Genomic DNA, 21,561 nt, shown 5'->3' on the forward strand with positions numbered 1-21,561 from the left:
TCTTATATTTCTTTCCCAATTCAGGACATATGTATGCGGAAGTAACATTTTTTTTTACTACTTTCTATTTTTACAGGGGGGAAAAAACAGGTTAAAGAGTCAAGTACTGAGTGCGACCCACTCTTTTGAACAATAACATAACAATAGCTCTCCAAAACCAGAAGTGGAACCCTATTTAAAGTTACTGTCCTTCTATTTCATGTTGAAACATATCTGCTTTGAATATTGCATTTACACAGGGAATAAATAAATTTGTTTCTTGACGTCTTGAAAAGCTGGCTGTTGCATATTGGACCTTTAAAGTCTCTCTCTCTCTCTCTCTGATTATATAGCGCTTGTTGTAATTATTATATCTCATTATTGTTGTGTATAAATCAGAGTGTTGTTAATGTGCTTGAACATCAATATAATTTTCTTGTCACTGGATAATAAATTGTCCCTCACAGATCAGGTAATTGGACAATGAGAGACCTGCTGATTGAAGACTTGGACATATTGCAGAGTGTGTTTTCGTCCCTTTTGTTAAAGCACCAAAAGAAGCTCGCTCAAATACCGAGTGTGTCTTCAGTTACCACCGCTGATGTTTGTGAAAGAGTGAAAATAGACAATTGTGGAAAATGACTTCTCTGTTTAACACAACTCTGCAGTATGACGGTATACTAGACGAGTGGTTGGTTTCCAACAGCTGCAAGGCTCAGTCTCCAGATCTCACTCTCATCTCATTCCTGTTTCACATTCTGTGGTCCCGAGGATAGAAGTATTTTCCAATAAGACCACTGCTGCTTGTCTTTGTGTTTGTCCCCCCCCCCACCATGGCAAAGGCTCAGCTGTTCTGCCAACTCCCGTCCTCAGTGACACACGCACAGAGACACAGCCAGACTAATTGGTAATAGCCTGTCAGCTGTCATAACTCTGGCTCACAGTTGCTTTTAAGTGAAAGGTGAGGAGTACTTGTCTTTTGTACGATCACTTGTATGAGATAGCATGTGTCTGTGTTACCCGTGGCATCAACAAGGTGTTGTCTTCTTTTCGGGTTTTACAATCTGCTATTTCATTTATTGTTTCAGCACTAGGTTCCCTTTACACATAGTTATTAATAGTGAAGTACGTAACTTTTACAACAACATAAACAAATGTTGCCTGTCTGCATGGAGTTTGCGTGTTCTCCCCGTGTGTGCGTGGATTTTCTCCGGGTTGTTCCGGTTTAGGTGTGAGAGTGAATGGTTGTTTGTCTCTATTTGTTCCTGCGATGGACTGGCAAACTGTCCAGGGTGAACCCCGCCTATCGCTTTAGATGGATGGATAGATAAACAAATGTCCATTAGATTCAAACAACTCAGTGCGTTAACATGCATGTTAAAAGTAATATTTTAGTTGGACTAAGACAATAATTTGGTTTTCTTAATGTCATGTAAACACGTTAGTCCCACTGAAATTGAGCTAGTCTTAGTCAGACTAACATATCTGGATAGTCCGATTACTCCTGCATGTATAAGCTTAGTCAGACTGGAGGGGGACTTTTCCCCGGTTTTTGACCTGGAAGTAGTAGGAGAGGACGTATAAACTGCAGTACTGTTGGACTGTTAGAAAACCCACTTTTGGACTGACGAAGAGACGCGATTTATGCTTTAGAACCACAGCACGAACCATCTCGCCGTTCGTCGTTTGTTTTTCTGTGACGTAAAGGTCAACAGGAAGCTGATTCAATACGCAGTAGCTTATAAAGCAGTGCAGCGCCACCTATGAAGGCAGTGTCGAACATACACGGCCAGTATATTCATTTTCTCCTCCTCATTTATTCTTGCTCGATTGTCTCTGTGTTTCTCAGTGTAGCCAAGTTAAGCTCTCCTGTCACCCACAGTGACATTCTCATGCTGCACACAGGAAGTGATTTGTTTTATTTCAACACAGATGACAGCAGGAGCAACATTGTGCTAGTAAAGTGAGATGGCTGCAAACACGTTGAAGTACGACTGTTAACACAAAAGCGCCCATGAAAAGTTTAATAAGTGAACAGTGTGTACACACTCACTGACTGAGCTTGTTTTCAGATCGCAGCATACATATAATGTTATATCCTTACTGTTCATTACGACTAAACTGAGGCAAAACAAAAAAAAAACCCAAATGTGACACACTACAGCTTTAAATTACATATTGTACTTTCTGCACTTAATCCGTTCATTCACGTTCCCTCAGTGAAGATCTGCCGCTCGCTGTTTATGACCAGCTGTCTGTGCAGCAGTAAAAGGTCAAAGTGGACAAATAAACTTGTGCAAAGGCGGACAACTGGCCCCAAAAATGATGTCCCCGATGTTGCTGAAGAAAAGTTTGCACAACCCTGGTGAACTTATGATATTCTGTCAACTCCCTCTTGAAAAAACAAGCACTTCTCAACGTTGTGCAAGTCGAGCCGTGGCCACAACATATTAAAAACTCCCACTGAGTGTCATTTATATGAGAGAGGACTTTATCTTCATCTGTGTGTTTGTTTGTGTGAGACGTAGCGCGTGGTCCAAGGGGATTAGATTTCACGGCAAGGTTTTTCCTCCTGATGTTTTGTGCTCCGACCTTGAGACGGCTATTTTTCACGTGGTTCACGCGCCGCAGAGTCCACAGGAAGTATTTCGTGATCATTAGCGGTTTTTCAAAATTGTGTTTAGAAATAGCCGTTGTCTTAGCTTTTCTATTTACTTATAAAGCCCAAGAATATTACTTTGCTGGTACTGGCAAGGGGGGTAATGCAGTGAAATTCCTTGGTGCTTGAATAATTCTTTTTTTGCTCCTGTTGGGACCTTGTAATAAAATCTTTATTTTCTCATTCTTTTGTGTGTCTGCCAGTCCTGAGCTAAATGGAATTGGAACAGAGGGCAGGGTTGGGGAGCCGCTGTTCTCCCATTTCTGATGACCGATGGCAGGAGAGAGATGAATGGCCTAATGTAAAAAGCCGCGCTGCTGCTGCTGCTTCTCCTCCTCCTCCTCCTCCTCGTATTTCTGCGCTGCATCTTTTCACAGTCATGGAAGAATGTGGAGGATGTGGGTGGGTGTAGGGGTGGTGTCCTGTCAGTCCTCTTCATACACACAGTACATAGATGCACAGACGTGTAGAAACACCAGCCCTTTTGGCTGTCATCCCTCCCATTCTCCTACTTTTTCCTACTACTACTTTTTCTCAATTTTATTTCCACCCAGGGAACAATAAACTTCACGGGGGCAGCAAACAACCCACGCAGTTAAGGCAGAGACGACATGCTGAGATCTTTGAGCCGTGTTGTTTCACTAGTGTTTCAGTTGTTGTTCTACTTTCAGATATTTGTGCTTTCACCCTGTGCAGCAATGAGGCATATTTTCAGGCACGCTGTCTTCAGCTCGCCATCAAACCCAAAACTAAATGTTCACGTTAACTTCAAAAAGAGCAGATTTCCTGTTTGAAAACCTGTTATGTTTGTATTTCTCACTTTCGCTGCTCTTTTGTCAAGAGACGCAGTTACTTTTTTCTTTGTGCTGATCACACCTCCGCGCCTAACGCCTCCTCTTATGCTGTCGGTTCACATTCGGAATTGCTCTAACGGAGTTTTTTGGACAGCTGGCCTGGTCTCAAACGCTCCACGGGAGATAAAAGACATTTTTGCATTACAACATCAAAGGGGCGCCCCCGCACTCTCGCCCCATTCTCCTCTTTTACTCACCCAAAACATGATGAAATCAAATGAACATCTAAGGTCAGTGTAGCTCAGAAGGGTTAATGATGTGGAGACTGCACTCGGATTTTTAATTCACACCTGGGGCACAGAACTACTCCGAATGCATTCCAGTCTCCATCCTTCTGTCGATGACTCACGCGCTCTTTTGTGAACAACCCGATTATTTTAAAGCACTTTATATTTGACTGTAATTTGATGTGGCTTGACTGAGATCTGTCATGCTCTGACCGTTTCCTCATTTATATCCCAATTCTGCTGTGGCATGAGGTATCCTGTGGAACAGAGAATTGATTCAAGCTAGAGGTTATTCACTGAAATGGAAATGGAATCTTCAAAGTCTTATTTTTCATACAAGAGTTTATATTAATGACAAGAACAGAGCAATGCATTCCACTATTGTATACCCTGACATCTGCTGATGATTATTAAAGATCTGGGAATATGGTGAGACAGAAGCCTGAATGTCAGATTTCTTATTTAACATCTAGTTATGAAGTTGAAATTCATGCAAAAACTTTCTGCACAGACTGACGTTCTGCTTTTCAGTGGCTTTTTTAGAAAGTGCTTAATCGCTTCAGCCTCTTTCTATCTCTGTTGGATTTTTGAGATGCTATTTATAGATGTGTCCACCTTTTTCCAAACCGTACCCTCTGTATGGCTCAGCTCACCAACACTGGCTTCATGACCCATCACTGTACTCTTCTCAAAATCTGAAGTCACAGCATCAGTTTTTAGATTAAAATACCTTCTGTTATGAAGCCTTTTCCTTCTGTGGCCTCTGGTACTGGAATGATCGTCAGGCGAAAACTCAAACTTAAATGATAAACCGATAAATGACGACACATTGTTGCTGCCTTGTGCTTTGTCTTTGTGTCTAGTATGAGATTTTAATGTCAATGGGACTTCACAGTAACTCTGTGTGGATGAATGACTCTTAGTCACTCTTAGTCACCATTTCAAAGTTTAATATGAAGACTGCACTTGCTCAGTGTTTGAAGATATTACACCCCAAGGGCTTCTTCAGTTTAGTGGTGACACCGAGGACCTTCAAGAAACTCGAGACACGTTGCTTTTGAATTGTGGCAGAAAAGCAAAACTCTGCTTTTTATACAGTGAAGTGAAGTGGGTTTATTTTGAGCATGTGGATGTGCCGTCACATATCCTTGAAGTGTTTCCTGTCACCCAGGTCACGATATCGTCAGGGGCATAATTGTTGTTGGCATGCATAAGCGACGTCTTCTCCTTCCTTTGCCTCTTCTGCCTCCTGAAGGGTCAATAAAAAGGCAACTGGAGTTGCGTCAGACTCGGTCAAGAGCCTCTTGGATTAAAGGTGAAACTGTTGGAGAAATCTCAGTCGCCTATTATCAACACTCGTGAGGATCACACGGCGTCGTGATAATTAATGTGAATCTTTCATATCGAGTCCTTCAGGACGGATTCTAATCCATTAACCTCAAATGAGAGGAGTCAGATATGCAGGCGTATGTGGTCGTGTGTGTGAGTGTTTGCTGCAGCAAATTCATTAATATGGTCATTCGTCATCTGCTCACACAACAAGGACGAGGAGTCATTCAGCAGTTGATTCAGATGTTGTATCATCAGCCCAGCAGGTATTCCATTCAAGAGTCACATTCAGCTGTCGATGCTTTATGTGCATCACATGGTCACATTTGCAAAAGCCACAATTAAATCTTGTCTCCAAAACCAGCAATGTGTGAGTCCTCATTGTAACAAATGTAGAAGAGTTAAATGAAAACTAATACAATTACTGACTTCGCGGGGCAGAAGTGTAGATTCATATCCACCGAAGTCCTGAAGGCACCACTGCAGAAATGATTATAGGTGGAACTTACACAGCAGCAGTCATTCTTTCCAGTGGCAAAACAGTGTGTTCCTGCAGTTTGTATTTTTACCTGATGTTGAAACTAAAACACAAGCTTAGTGCTGTGGGACACTAAGCTCTTTGTCTGCCTTTAAATAAATACAATTGTGTCCCACCTATCTAACAATTCACCAAAGTCACACCAAAAGAGTAAATGTAATCCTTTATATGTATTATTATTTGGGATTAATAATATTATTTTGCATTCCTTTGTTCTAATGTGATATTTACACACAGTAAAACAGTAACACTAAAAGTTAAACAGTAAATTAGTAAAATCCCAATTTCATCTTGTCCTAATCAGAATTTGTGTTAATTATACACTTTTTTATTGTTGTTACTTTCACACTGCAAACTTTACTGTGTAGAAGAAAGCAGAGGAATGGTCACATCGTCCCACGTGAGGTGTAACAGGTGATGTTTCCACCATCACTCTTAGTATTTAGTGTCTAGTTACCATTTTCCTTTGGTAGCTTGTCATCACAGTGCTCCTTTTTTAAAAAAAAAAAAACCTGACCACTGACTGGAGGGAATTCTATTTTAATTCAACCTCAACATCTCAGTTAAATTACTGAGTGTGAGTTCATCGTCAGGTGAATTATCCACTTTGTGTTTGTCTCCAGGTGGAAGTGGAGAAAAAATAGTGAAGTGACACGAGCTGTTCTCAATCCAGGAGCTGGATCCTCCCGAGTGTGCAGCCGACGGAGGAGATGACTCTGTCGTCTGCTCTCTCGGGAGGACACGGAAGTCATGCACCGTGTGAAATGAGACGGTCTAGCCCACACAAATCATGAGTTCATGAGTACATTTCTTCAAAGTCCTGAATTACACATCTTCTTGTCCCTCGAAGCCTGACTGCTAATTTAACCCCTTATCAGCCAAAACATCAATAGTTGTAGAACTAATAGTAGTATTTTCCAGTTATTAGTTTTGAAATATTTTATGTAGCCTTGCTGTTTTCCTCATTGGATCATCAGGCAGAGGAAACAGTGTGAAGCTCACGAGTAAGTAAGTATGTGCATCTTCATATACTGTATGTGTATATACAACCAAAACAGAGACTCAGCTGTGAAGTTTTTGCTCTAATTGAGCAGCAATGGTGGCACAGCTGTGCTGTCAAACACCTTTAACTCAAACTTACTAGAAAAACAGTTTGGCCGTATCCTATAATTGATAACTTACACACCTTGATGATGAATATTCCTTTTCAGCCTCTGACAGCAGTAATAACTGTAATTTGGTTGTTGTCTTGCATAAATTAAAAGAGCCAGGTATTTCAATGTGTGAAGCAGCTTCCTTTTGGCGGTGGCGTGACCTTTGTGTTTATATTTGGGTTGTCGTTTTAAAGAGCTTTGGCCACAACTGTTGTTTTGTGAGGTCACAGACGCATTCTGCCGTCAGCGCTGGTATGACTTCTAAACAAAGATTGAAATAATAATAAATAACTAAATTGGGTCCTCTGCTCTTTGTGCGCTTGGACCCTAATGAATCTCCAGACTGTCTTGAAATTGACTTTGACAGTAGAGATATTGTCTCTGGGCTGAACTCTCCAGAGAGATGGCCTCTAACAAATGTGACTGTGTGAGAATGCCTTGCAAAATTTCAAATATTCTCTCATCTTTTTTGAAAAGCTTACATAAAAATACACAGAAAACAACATCTAAAGTTTAAAGTTGTCAAGTACAAATATGACACTCTGTTTTTAGGCACTTCTACTTTAAGTCATCTGCCCCTTTTATTTCATGTTGCTCCCCCAGTCTCGTGTTCTTCACCCACCTTCTCCTCCTCTCTTCCCTTACAGCCTAGCAGGCTTTACTGGCTCCTCTTCATCCATCTGTTTCCCAATCAATTTGGTCTCATTTCCTGCCAATTGGTCTACCTCCACGAGCTGAGGCTCATTTAACAGGAAGCACTGCATGGTGAGATCATCAGCTGTTGTTATGGTGATCAACCTTTCTGTCTGGAGTGCTGCCAAGTGTTTAAAGTTTTGGGATATAGTGACTTAAAATGGCACAGATGGCTGACAAATGCACTCGAGTGAACGCTGCGGAAGACCTGCGCTCAGTGTGTGGTCATAGTTTGAGAGGGTGATTGATCACGGAACCTGGTTTCTGTTACCGCGTTGCTCGAATACACGACGTCTTTGATATAATTTGCCGAGTGTTATGTGCAGAGCTGACTTTAATCTGCATACTGAGTGCTGTTCGCTTCCTTTAATTGCAGAATCAAATGTGTTTGCAAAAGGCAAATGATTCCCTCAGAAAAACAAATAGGCTGCTTAGTAAGTTTATTGCCACTTGCTTAATCGATGTGTAATCTGTTATGATTATTGTGAATTGGGCTCCAACATGCTACCACATTAAATCTCTTTAACCATGTAGTATTTAACGTTGCCTGCATTCCCTCTCCCTGTTAAAGCTGCTGTCCTGAACTCACCTCTATACAGTTGGCGAGATTCACTGACAGCAGCCTTACAGACAGATCCAAACAAAAAATGTGCCCGTGTCAACATGCCATGATCATCTTTTCTTGCTTTCTCTCATAAATGATTTTAAAGCAGTTTTGGTCGCTGTGGAGGTTTCTAAAGCAGAGTCGACGCGCCGGTTGGCGAGATGTACACGTGACTCTGATCCGCTCCCGTTTTGCATCAGCTTGAGTCAACAATGAGGCAAAGCATAAAGACCGCTGGCAGTCCATGTCTGCTTAGCTCGGCCGTATTTGGGTTAAGCAGTTTCAAACCGCTTTGATAGCCTGAAATTGAATTTCCCAGCTGACAGGCAAAAACTAATTAACAGAATATCATCGTGGCTCGAAAGTTTCTGTGGTGACATTACTGAGCAGTGCTTAATTTCCTTTACAGTAACGAGATGTTGTTACTGCTACAGTACGCACTATTTAAAGAAACATATACTGTACATGAGAAGTCTTTTATTTTAGACCAGCACAAGTCATTGTAACATGGAATCTAAACTTCTTTTTATTATGGTTTAAGAAAATACCAGAAAAAAAACCCCATTTGGTTTATAATATATCCACACAATGCAGAGCCACGCCGTCCATCTGCTTGCACATGAGCTATACTGTAGCTTGGCTTATCAGTGGGAGCAGATGGGGAGCGTCCGAGTGAGAGACTCAGTCTGGCTCCATGTATGTCAGAAGTAAGAGGATGACCTTGGCTGAATCTCAAGTTTGGTTCAACCATAAGAAACACACTCTTTTTTTCTGTCTCTGTGTGTGTTTGTCTTTTTGTGTGTGCCTCTCTCTCTCTCTCTCTCTCTCACTTACACACATGCACGTATGCGCGCACACACACACACACATGCAGCGCCTTCCTCCTTCACATTCTTGTATTGCAGTGTTACAGCTGGAGACAATATACACTCCTCCACACTATCACTTCATCACAAAAAAGCCATTTGTAAGACACTCACTGAGGCACGGAGCCTCTTGCAGAGCCCTTACAAGCAGCTGATTAGATACAGAGTCATTTGCGGCATTAGCCACACTGGGATAAAGTATTTGCCGCACAGTTAAGATGCTGATTGATAGCTGATATCAGAAAACGGCCTCAGTAAACATTCTCTGCCTTTTGCTTAAAAGTTAATGAAGTTTTGGCCCCTATTTTTTTTTTTATCACGCCCCAACAGAGCTCAGAGCTGTTAAATCAACCCATCACTGGGTATCTTATTTATATTACATAAATCCAACGCACATTTAGCAGTTTTTTTATTATCTGTGTAGTTGCTGCACTCACAGGGAAGGATTAACAGTTAGTGAAAGGTGATATAATGTATTTTTGGACAGTAAATTTGAAGAGCTTTGCCAGGGGATTTACATTGGACCATAGCTGGGTGAGATAAGGGGTTTCTTATTAGGAAGAAGTGAGACGTGGGATGTGTAGTGGTTTATGTTCAATGTGTACAGTCTAACCTTTATCGTGTTTTACTTGTTGCCACTGTGATAATTATGTGCAGCAACTGTCAGTCCTGTCTGTTGGCCTGAGGAGGCTCTTTCCTCCTCTTGTGCCTGTGTGATGAGAGAGTGTAGAGACTCACGCTAGGGCTGGACCATGTAGACAAGAACATGTTCAAATCAGTCTTTTTTTGGTTAAAGATCACTGTAAATGTCAGATAATATAAGATTTGTGTATTATTCTGAGGGAAACTTGTGTGTAAAATTCTTTATAGGCATACAATGACAAATCAGTCAGTTTTATTTATGTGGACCAAATTCACAAATCACCGTTTGCCTCAGTGGGTTTTACAATATGTACTTGAAGTGAAGTCCTCTGTTCTTAGAAACGTAACAAAGAGGAGGGATCCCTCGATTATACATTTACAGTTTATTTTACAGTGGTATGTGTAGGAAAATATATATACTTTAAATTACTTTCAGTTTCATAACGTGATACTGTTTTGATAAATTGACAAAACTCTAGTTTTGTTTTGTATTTAAGCCTCCGACCACTAGTTGGCAGCAGAGTCTTCAGCTTTTTGAATTTCCCCCCTTCCTTCCATTCCACTCACAAGACAAATTTACATTGTTTATGCATAAGATAGTTATTCTTACTATGGACTATGGGTATATATTATATTATCCCAATATTTAGTAACACATTGTCAGATTTTGCCAGTACACAATCCTAACACTTTAATTATGGTTGTGAGTGCGATGAATCCTCGTGAAGCTGAAATATCTCAAATGAAGTATGTCAAAATACAATACAAAAACACAGATATTGATCTTTTGTTATACTGCAATGGAAGGAGAACACGTTGAGATAATCATCGCTCATTCAGTCATTTATTTCTTCTCTTTGCCGTTCTTATGCCGTGGGGGGATTTTATCACATAATAACAGTTTGCTGATCAAACTTAAGTTTTATTTTGTGTTCCTCAAATTTTCTTTGAAATTGGTCGCTCGGTCGGTTGAAGCATTTTTTTTACGGCACTTCAGAATTTTCTCCTGTCATGTCTTTCACTGTGACATGGAGAACTAGAGACTAATTACTTGACCTTTTATCGAGGAGTGGCCCTCACATACACTGTGTGACGGCATTTCTGTTTAAGATTAATAATGAGCTATTGAACGCCCACATTCTCTATCTGGATAATTACCATTTCCTATTATTGTGGGGGGAAAAAAAGCTCTGTATTCGTTGGGTATTTTATGCAAATTAAGACTCGGATCAAGTCTTGCTACGGATCTAAAGTGGGAGACTTGAAAAATGGTAATTGTCTCATTCAGTCCTCTTTATGGCTCACTTAAGATTGCCCCTCCAGACTCTGCAGAAATGTAGAGCAGATAAGCCATGTGAGACCGTCACTATTAGGATGAAGGACTCCATTTGTTAGATGCTTTCTATAATGCATTAGACAAACATCTGTGTTTTATTTAGTGCTTTTATGGTTTATTTATTAAGCAGCAAATGAAAATGCCAGCGTTTCAAAAAAAAGGAAAAAAGATGCCATTGGGAACAGAGTCATCCTCGTGCTGAAATGTCACACGCACATTTTCCATGAGAGAAGAAACACTTACTTTGGATTGATCTTAGAGGTGTAATACATGATTGTAACATGAAAGGGGTAAACCACTGGGCTCATGTGTTTCACAATGCTTATTAAGAGTTTGAATCTTGCCCCCGCTGTCCCCACACTACACTCGCTTTTCCCTCCGAGCCACGTCTGACTCCCATTGAAAAAAAAAAGAAGAAAAAAAATCCGTCCGGGAGCTGCTCCAGTACTTGATTATTTTTAATGACAAGCTCTTATTTTGTTTTTAGTGAATTGATATTTTTGTCTTCAGACTTGGAGACAGTTTTAATGAGCTCTCATAAGGTCTGCTTCCTTCGCCCCTGGCCTGATCCAGCTATGTACAGCAGGCAACTCTACGAGACCAAGACTATATAAGGCATGAACACTTCTCTAGACATGAAGAAATGCCATTCTTCCCTTTGACAGATATTATCCAGCGGGGAATGGTAGCTACAGTACTCAACTAGATCCTTGATTTAAACATATTGCGTAAATAGAACATAAAGAATAATTCAAACACGGCTGCAGATGTTACAGTGTGATCTTTTCGGCAGTGAAAGGAATGGTTATTGATGAAAGATACTTGTATAGACAAAGAATGTATATTTGGTGGAGAATTAGTGCGCTCATTTTGGCTCCGATTGTAGCGATTTAAATGATGTTGCCATTCATTTCAAATGCTAAAAACATCAGTGTGCTATAGGTGTTCTGCTCCCTAATTTGGACACATTCTCTTAAACTCATTCTCTCCTCTCCTCTTCCTTCTCCCGCTGCCCTCTTGCTCCCTGTCTGCCTCTCAGACTCCATGATGCTGGAGGAGGATAAGCGCAAACCCCCTGTTGACAATATGGACTCCAAAAGGCACTCTGCTGAAAGGTGACCTCCAGACACTTCACCTCCCCCAAAATATTTGGTGAGTTAAGAGTCAAAGAATCCCTTGTATTCACAAATGACACCATCTCCTCACCCGCTGTCATCGTTTGGCTGGATGTGCAGCTCCGAGCCATCTGCTAATGTTCATGCGAGGCATTTTAAATGATGCCTTTTATCGCCGCTGCCTTTGAGGGAAAAGAAATTGTGCACTCTGCATTTTCTTTTCCGTGCGTCCCCTCCTGAAGCATTGATTAAGTCATCCATGCATATAAATTCCCATCTTCCTCATTTTACAGCACAAAAAAAAATCAATCAATCATTTGTCTTTAATTAGAGCTACAGTATATCCTAGTATTTTATCTGAAATATAGCCTTCAATGGGATCCATAAGGCTTTGCAGGAAGTGTGTTTGTGAGGTTTGTGAAAAAGATACAGGGATGGTTATTGATCCCATGGCTAAACCCAATTCTAACCCTAAAACCAAGTCTTAATCCTCAAACAGCCATATTAAGGGGTGACGGCACATGCAGACCTATAAACCTATGGTTTATCAGTCATCACAAAGATACTCAGGTCTTAACCCTCAAAAATGTCCTCACAAAGACAGGTTTAATCAGTTTTTGTCCTCATAACCTACTACAGACATGGACAGTACACACGCACACACACACACACACACACACACACACACACACACACCTCACTCCCTGCAGCAGTGTGTGTTTTCTTCCAACTAACTCCACAGCAGCCTTTATGAGAGAGGAAAAAAAAAGCTTGTGTTTCTACTTCAGGCATAATTCAGTCAAAGACCAATTTTCCACTTCAATAAAACAATCAAAAACAAATCCAGTGTATGAAAGCTACTGAGAGTAATTCAGGATCCACAGCATGTTGAGCTGTAAGCTGGGAACTAACGAGATGCATTCAATGACCCTGGTAAATTTCTTTTTTTTGTTGTTGTTGTTGTTGATAAAACATTGTTCCGTGAAGATGGTGATGAATCATAATTGGTTTTTAATTTGGAAGCACGTTCCATGCCGTTTGTTATGAGTGTAAATGTAAGTGCAGACCCATATATGGCTGGAGTCCTCAGTGGTGTCTGCAAGTCATTGGTATGTTAATTACTTTTGGAAACTAAATATAAGTACTCGCAAGACTGGAAAAGTAAACAAAAAACATTAATTAATATGAATAACAATATTTCTTCTTGTGGCTTCTCCCTTCAGGGGTCGCCACAGCAGATTATCTGTCTCCATCTTCTCCTCCTCTCCCGTGTCCTCTTCTGTTACACCAACTGTCCTCATGTCCTCCTTCACAACATCCATTAACCCTCTCTGTAGTCTTCCTCTTTTCCTCATGCCCGACAGCTTCATCTTCAACATCCTATGTCAAATATAATCGCTGAATTGGAAAGGGTGTTTCTGAATTGCCTCTTGTGATCTACAGCAAATATACAGGAATTCTTGTGATATCCTTTCTAGTGTGTGAGAAAACGCTAACGCCGCGGCACATGCTGTGCTGATTTTTATTTGGTGTGATAGCACAATAACTATTGTGATAATTCTCCAAAAAAAGTGGTCTGTGCTCAAACCCAGTTTCAGTGAATTAGCCTTTAGCCAGAGAGTTAATATGGAAATCAGGTCTTGTGCTGAAGCGATGATTGATAACAGACTTCCATTCATTTAAGAAGAGAAGAACCTCAGGCTGAAATCAATGCAAATTTGTAAGTGAAACAAGCAGAAAACATTGAAATCAAGCAAACACACACGACAAAAAAATAAATAAAACCATTTTCATTAACTGGCTCAGGGCAAGGCTCATTTGTCATGGAAGAAACGCTTCACATGTACTGTTGCTCTACACGTAGTTCAGAAGGTTTGCAGGAGCGAAAGCACTCAAGCAGTGGATAGAATTCAGTCAGCGTGCATTTAATTTAGATTTGTGGCAACGGGAGGCTCAGGCATGGTCGTGCAAGAGAGATGTGTGGAAGAGAAACATTTGGGCACGAGTGTAGGACGCACAGATAAACCATTTCTGCCACCTCATTTCTCAGAGTATGATTACCTGTCTCTATTCACATTTGTCGTCATCTATTAGTTACGCTCTCGCATTTTAGTGGGCGTTTAGTGGCAGATTGACTGAAGAAATCTTTTCGACATAGGGCAGTGGTCAGCAACTGGCAGCCCGTGGGCCAAAACTGGCCAGCCCGATAGATGATGTTTTATTTTTGCGTGTCTTCACAACAACAAAATAGTCATGCAGAATTCAGAGCCTTTACAAGATATGACCGTAGCATTTTTTTTTTTATTAACCAACGAGTGTCTTAAATTTGTTATTTTTGTACAATATTGAATAGATTAGATTAGATTAGATTAGAGCAGTAAAAATATTGGCCCTAGACCAAATTTACTTGCCGACCCCTGACATATTTCTGGGATATATCCAGAAATGATAGGGAAGTTTGTATACAGAAGTTAAAACAATTACATTTAATTTTCCCCCATCATTAAAAAGTGAAGCAGTGATTAGTGTAAAAACCTGCTGCACACAGAGGTCCATAAGCTTCTCTGAATTCTTAAAATGCATTATTCAGCATTTAAGTCTAATGCAATTAAGAGCAACTTGTCGAGCTGTGAACTGTGCAGAAAACTTTGACATGAAAGATATCCTCAGCCTGTGCAAGACTGAAGAAACTCTCTTTTACTTGTATCTGTAGACCGGATTTACATGTACATATGATGTTTCAAGAGTTGCCACCTAATCATAACTACATAAAGAATTTTTTACAATTTTTTTTTTTTTCCCAACTCTTTAAAACGCAGACGCTAGAATATTCTGTCAGTGAGTGTCAGTCGAAGTTTGCCAAAGATATTCTCGCCATGTCTTACTTGAACTGGTGTGTGTGTGTGTGTGTGTGTGTGTGTGTGAGAACAAAGGTTAAGCAATAGTGAGTAAAAACCAGTCCAGTGGGACATCATTAGGCAATACTGCAATATTTCAAACATTATGAAAAACCCATTTGGTATTCAGCTGCAGCTCTCATGGGCTCACATTTGCAATTACAAAATAATCTTTGACTAAGTTAGGAAATCTCTCATCTAATAAGTCCATTAATGGTCACACACACACACACACACACACACATACACACAAATGCAAGTATTCCTCCTAGGACACTGCATTGACTTGCATTCATTTTAACCTTAACCTTTACCAGTTAATGCTTAACCCTAACCATTAAAATCTTAGCCCTAAAGGTAAGCAGTTCCTCGGAAATTAGGGTCTGCCTCATTTGGACCAGGTTTTTAGTACCAGTCCTGACAAGGTCAGTGTTTATGCCAGAAAAGGTCCTGTACACACACACACACACACACACACACACACACACACACACAGATGCACACATATAGGAGGACCCAAAGGTTTAAACTGTAGTGGACTCAACAATTATTCATTGTGCACAACAGCTGATATATAGACACCACCCACCAGTGAAGTTTATATACACGTTTCAATCAATTGCAACACTAGTTAAAGTAAGAAATAGATGTAAATTGACTTTTCCTAACAGCTACTTTGTCAATGTGTGTATTCAATAACACAACAACTGTGTTGTTCAGGCTGTATTTTACAGGTACAGTGAATAAAATCAACTTTACTTAGTGTTTATTTAAAGAGGTCTCTCGTGGACTATCTGAGGATCTTGTTGTTGATCTTGCTGACCTGCTTAGAGCCTTTAGGGACAGTTTTTTATTAAAAGTAAATTGCTCATGTTTCGCATAGTGTAAAAAAAATACTGTGTGTTACAAGATCAGAGAAAAGGCTGTGTAACAGGTGAAAACATTTATAGTGAAAGTCAGATGTGGCCGGCATCAACAAACGGGGTGCAGTATTGCATTATATATATATATATATATATGTATATATATATATATACATATATATATATATATATATATATATATATATATATATATATATATACTGTATATGTAGGCTATATGTATATATATATATATATATATATATATGTACATATATATTAGTGCTGTCCGTTTAACACGTTATTACGGCATTAACGCATTATCGTGAGATTAACGTTCTTTTTGGCAACGCAACCTGGATCATTTCTCGCCGCACTCCCCACATCCAAGTAATGATGTATGCAGTGTCACTCAGCGCGCTGAGATTTGGCACACAATGCTGTATGTAGCACATAATAAGTCAAATTTGGTTTCCAGCCATGTTGCACCTAACCCTTGAAGCCAAGTCCCTCTCTAACTCATCCGCAGTCTGCTTCGTCCAAAGGCAGCTTTGGGTGTAATTGCTGCCTGTTTCTGTCGATATGTTTGCTGGGCAAAAATCTGTCAGTCAGATTGAGTTTTCCTGCTCCAGAATGTTTGTCCTGTGCTCACCAGTCCTCGTGTTTGTGTCCTACAATGTCTGGTCATTTTTCATGTCTTTCAGGTGCTTCTTTTCAAATCTCAACGGGGAAGGAAGAGATCTTTACGCCTCTCCCTTGTGTTTGTGCACTCGTGATATTTAATGAGGGTTTTCATAAAACACCACAATCTGGAACGACTTTAACTTAGACGTATTTTATCGCCTTTGAATGCAAGGGAATATAAATACATACCAACTGTTATCACTGCACCTGCATACTGGGAATCAGGAGCTACAGCATGTATAGCCTTTTCATTTTATTTGCCTTATCTACTTAAACAAATCTTTGTCATAACACACTTCTTTTCCAAAGCTTTAGTGATGTTGAAGTGCCTTCTGCTTACCGGGTCTTAGCTGCAAATGTTTTTAGATTTTATCTGCAAGTTACTGTAGGTGTTGCTCAGCGCGCACATCCCCATATGCTTTTCAGTACTTAGACATGAAGCGCAGCTTTTCCACTGCCCACATCCACTTTTATGTTGTGATTAGTATGTCTATTTTCTTATATTATCCACATTGTGAAGCCTAAAGTTCAAATTCTGTGCTTTGCTTTGAAGAAAACCTGTTGATGTGCGATCTCCTCATCTTCCTTCGGTTTTTTTTTCCTTCTCCTTTCTTCCTGGATTTATTATCCCAGCTGTGAGAACACACAGTCCAATAGTTGTTAGAGACAGTGACCAGAAGTGTCTCCTCCCTGTTCCACCTGTGGCGCTGATATATTTTCATATAGTGGCATTTGATTAATATAGATCTTCAGGGAAACCGTAGATGTGTCATACCACAGATGTGGAATGCAATGGTTCATGTTTACAATATTTAATACATTATACACCATTACTTCTCTCCAGACACTGGCTGTAGCTGTTTTTTAACGTGTTTTTTTCGACATTAAATCATCTTCTTATGTATTATTGAGTCAAAGTTATGATTCGTTTTATATCGCATTTTTAGTTGTGATATAAAGTAGCGATAATTGTGCAGAAGTCACAAAATTAGACCGTTTTTCTTTCATTTTTGGTTCATAAAAACGAGCCAAGTGAATTCGATCGAATTTCAAACATTTTTAGTACTTTTTGCACAGGTGTGTTTATGTAGTTGGTTAAAATGAATCATCAGGTTGTCTAGGTTGTGCTGAAAAAAAGGATATAAGACAATCTATATTGCACATTCTGTATACACAATGTTTTAACATAGTAATGGAAAAAAGCAGCCAATATGCTCTGTGTTCTGAGAATTAACTGGCTACACAATTACAACAACCATTTGAAAAGACATACATGTTTTCTGACATAACATGGACACTTTAATTTGAGTGTGTAAACCGTCACACTGTCAGGTGACGGCGCTGAAAAAAAACTGAAGAGGCTTCAAAGCGATCCGTTTAAAGGCAAGAGCCGTGTTGTCAGGACACTTAATGAATGTGAATAAGCTCATTGTGACTCCGTCACACTCCGTGTTGCTTCAGCGCTAAAAGTCACTCAGTGGAACAAGGTGCCACTGCTTCACACACTAGTAGGCTGCAGCATTTTATTTAGAAAAAAGAAAGAAATGTCTTTAACTCAATAATCAGCTCTGAATTTAATTTGCTCTCTGTTGACTGAGCGTGTTTTACCTGCACATAAAGCATGATATTAGGGTGAGTAGTGTCTTTTATTGTTTTCATGTATTGACTAATATCAACACAATCATCTCAATTGTTGCCATGGCTTCAGGATGGTCCTATAAAAGATGACATATTTGAGTTTGTAGATCAATTATAATCCACTCATATCTGTCAATTAGTCACAATACTAAAACAGGCATATTGCACATTTGTTAAAATAAGAATATAGCCAAGCATTTTCCTTTTCCATGTTAGTGATAGAAGTCTACATTTGTGTGATAATAGTATGGTTATACCTTCACCGTGTACAACATCCTCGTTTGCTCGGCCACGCAATGGAGTGAAACCTCACGGCAAAACGATCTCTAGTGGCAGTTTTTTTCACTCGACAATTCTGACAGAGACAGATTCTCTAGTGTTTCATCCACAAAGGTTTCAAAGAGCAAACCACACTGAACACATTATTATTTCATTATTTGAGCTGTTGGCTCTTTGTCATTGTGTTCCTGTGGAAATGTCTGCAATATCTTTTTGCTTATTCAACATTTGCTATGTCAGGGACAAAGTGTATATTTTCTTTATCTCAAAGAACAGTTTTCCTTTTCTTTTATTTTTTCTGTCTCACTGTTCCATAAAATCTCCTCTTGGTCGGTCACTGTGTGCCACACCAGTTCCCTCCCCTCTCCTTCCCTCTCCTTCGCTCTCCTTCCCTTTTCATTCATAGGCTCCTTTCATTTCTCCTCCACCAGGCGATCCATTATACGCAGTGTCACTGTGAAACTTGTCCTGGTGAGATGCATTGTGTGTGGTATAATTCATAGATGCAGTATGGTTTCGGTGTGATAGAGAGACTGTGTGTATGCCGCGCTCCGCTCTCTCTGCTCCTGTGCTGCTCTGAACTGAAATGAACTGTTTGTGAATGCTCACAGTGGGAAAAGGGATTAGCAAATGGGAATGATTTCCAACACCTGGCTTAAGTGTCACAAGAACAACTAATTGTCAATTTCCCTTTTCCCTCAACACAACAGAAAAGTCAGATGTTTTGTTTTTATGGCATGTGATAATTGCTGTTTTGTCGCATTTAATCTCATCATCTAATCACCCTCTGATGCTAACGTTTGACCTGTTTCCTTGACTTTCGCTTCCGGAAAAAAATGTCTCTTTCGTTTCTAGGGTGGTCAAGGTGTCCGAAGAAGTGAATTGATGATTCTGGCTTTAATTAGTATAGCCTGTTTTAGTGATATCAGCCATTCTTTACAGGCTATGCTAATCTGTGCCAGAATCAGCAATGCAATTGGGATGGATGCGTTTCTCCATGACGTACACGGACATCTTTTATTGCACTGATGTCTATTTATTGCTGCGTTTGAGTCAAAAAAGTTCAAGATGGTTGTAAGTTAAAAAAAAACAACAAACTGACCATGTGCAGCTCTACGCTCCAGACAAGATGTCATGTGTTATTACATAAAATAAATACAGTATACTAGTATACAGTGCATGTATTTGTCTCACGAGCTGCAACCGACTGGACTTTTACAGAAGCGCCTGCTGGACGTCACTTTGATGAGTGTAAATGTCAAAGATGATGTCATTATCTCCTCCTTCCATTGTTTCCCCTTTTTACCTTTGGGTGTTGAGGGATGAGGTGGATCGTTGGTGTGAAACAGAACACTGTGTGCAGTGTAGCTGCTGCCATGCTCCGCTGGTGGCATTTCCATTAACCTATGAGAGGCCTCTAACCTGAAGACACTTAATTTAACAGCATGCCAGTTCTATAATAAAGTCATTATCTCTGCAGAAGCTTGTTTGACTTCTGTAATAATAAATGGATTCTGTATCTGTATATCTGTATATAATCTGTATATATATCCCCTATGGAAAAAACCCTTAATGAGACTTAATTCTTCTGTTTCATTTTTTATTTTTTATCTCTGTAAGGATGTGAATTTATGAACAAACCCAGACTTTTCACAAATTGTGGCTCTCGTTCTGCAATGAAATGCGATGTTTTCACAGTCATTACTTTACAGTGGTTGGTTAATTTGTTGTGGAAATGATAGTTGTGCATTACATTACATTTTGTAATGTAATGCAATCATCTTTTTCGAACATTGCGTTCTGTAGAAAATAGGTTTCATATCAGTGCACAATGGACATGAATGCCAATGTATTTGTGATAGACCAACACATTGGTCTGACTCACTGGTATCTATAAAGAGGACATGTTAAAAGTCTGATTTTAGTCGGACTAAGACAATACATTGATTTTCTTAATGTCATGTAAACATGTTAGTCCTTCTAAAATTGAGTTAGCCTTGGTCGAACTAACATATCTGGATAATGGGATTCATAGTCCAGTTACTCCTGCATTTGTCGGACTTGGCGTTCTGCAAATGCACCACAATTTGACCCAGAATTAGAAGAACACGACGTGTAAACTGCAGGCAGATAACGGCAGCAACCGGAGTCATGCTCGATCTAATTTGTCTCACAATGTACATCCCAACCTGTGCTGTGACATATCGTTCAACAGGAAACCGATTCAATACGCACTATCTTATAGAGAGATACAGCGCCACCTATGGAGGTAATAAATCGATGTTTTCCCTCCGCATGTATACTCAGACTCGCCAAGTTATCCATACTACGGCTTTAGCTCGATTAAACTGTGCATGTAAACGTACAGACTGTAACATAATGTGTATTATTAGTACTGTAACCCAAAGCCGTCATAATCCAAGCTTTTCTGTCTTGACATAAAATGAATCATTTCCTGTTTGCAGTGCAGGAATGTTGCCAGGTGACGTGAGATCTAAACACGACTTTACTGAGGAACACAGGGGAGACTCTTGTAGAGCTGAACGGCTTAGTCAGTATTGTGTGAACTCATTTGACATTTGCTTTTTAATGTAACAGATATTTTTTTTATAGGAAAGGTTACAGCTTTTAAATGTGAGATGTTCTTCAAAGGCTTTAAAGATTGAGCTTTTCTGGAACTGGCATTTATTAAAAAAAAACAAAACAATATTTACACATGTATTTCTAATAATTATTTTTCTACTGTTGTTGAATAAACCCATTATATTGTATTTTAACCATATTCTGATTATACATATTTATCAATACCACACATAGATAATTGCTTCATTATGGGGAAACTGTCCTTTTGTGTGTCTTTGCTGCGACAGGGATAGAGCACAGTGTGCACACTCACATGTAGGTAAACTGCCTGAAAACCACACAGGGCTCAGAGGGACTGGCATTCTGCTGTGGCCTTTGATTGGCAGGGGAGCAAATGGCACCAGCATCTGGAGGCACTTGGATCCGACCCTGATAAAAATGCAGACACACAGACAAACACATGTGAACACACACACACACACCCACAGAGTGAAACCTGCCTGACACTAACCCTGCAGCCATCTCTGCTTTATCTGTCTCAGAGCAGGAATATCAATCCACCTGTGTAGACTTCACAGCTTATGGAAGGAAATGTGCCCTCGTGAACATAATCACCCAAAA

General features: G+C 39.9%; 1 protein-coding gene across 2 annotated transcripts in view; it reads left to right on the forward strand.

Moving 5' to 3' along the window:
• The window catches only part of chrm3a (cholinergic receptor, muscarinic 3a), a 78,450-nt gene that overhangs the window by 16,040 nt on the left and 40,849 nt on the right, over nucleotides 1-21,561 (forward strand). The window contains exon 2 of one of the 2 annotated variants that reach the window (XM_058650756.1): nucleotides 11,921-12,033. The exons of the other annotated variant lie outside the window; for it this stretch is intronic. The gene's annotated coding sequence lies outside the window, so the exon portion shown is untranslated. The remainder of the gene's footprint in view (nucleotides 1-11,920; nucleotides 12,034-21,561) is intronic. 2 annotated transcript variants of the gene reach the window in all.

This window comes from Solea solea, chromosome 15, assembly GCF_958295425.1.
Source record: "Solea solea chromosome 15, fSolSol10.1, whole genome shotgun sequence".
NCBI classification, from domain to species: domain Eukaryota; kingdom Metazoa; phylum Chordata; class Actinopteri; order Pleuronectiformes; family Soleidae; genus Solea; species Solea solea.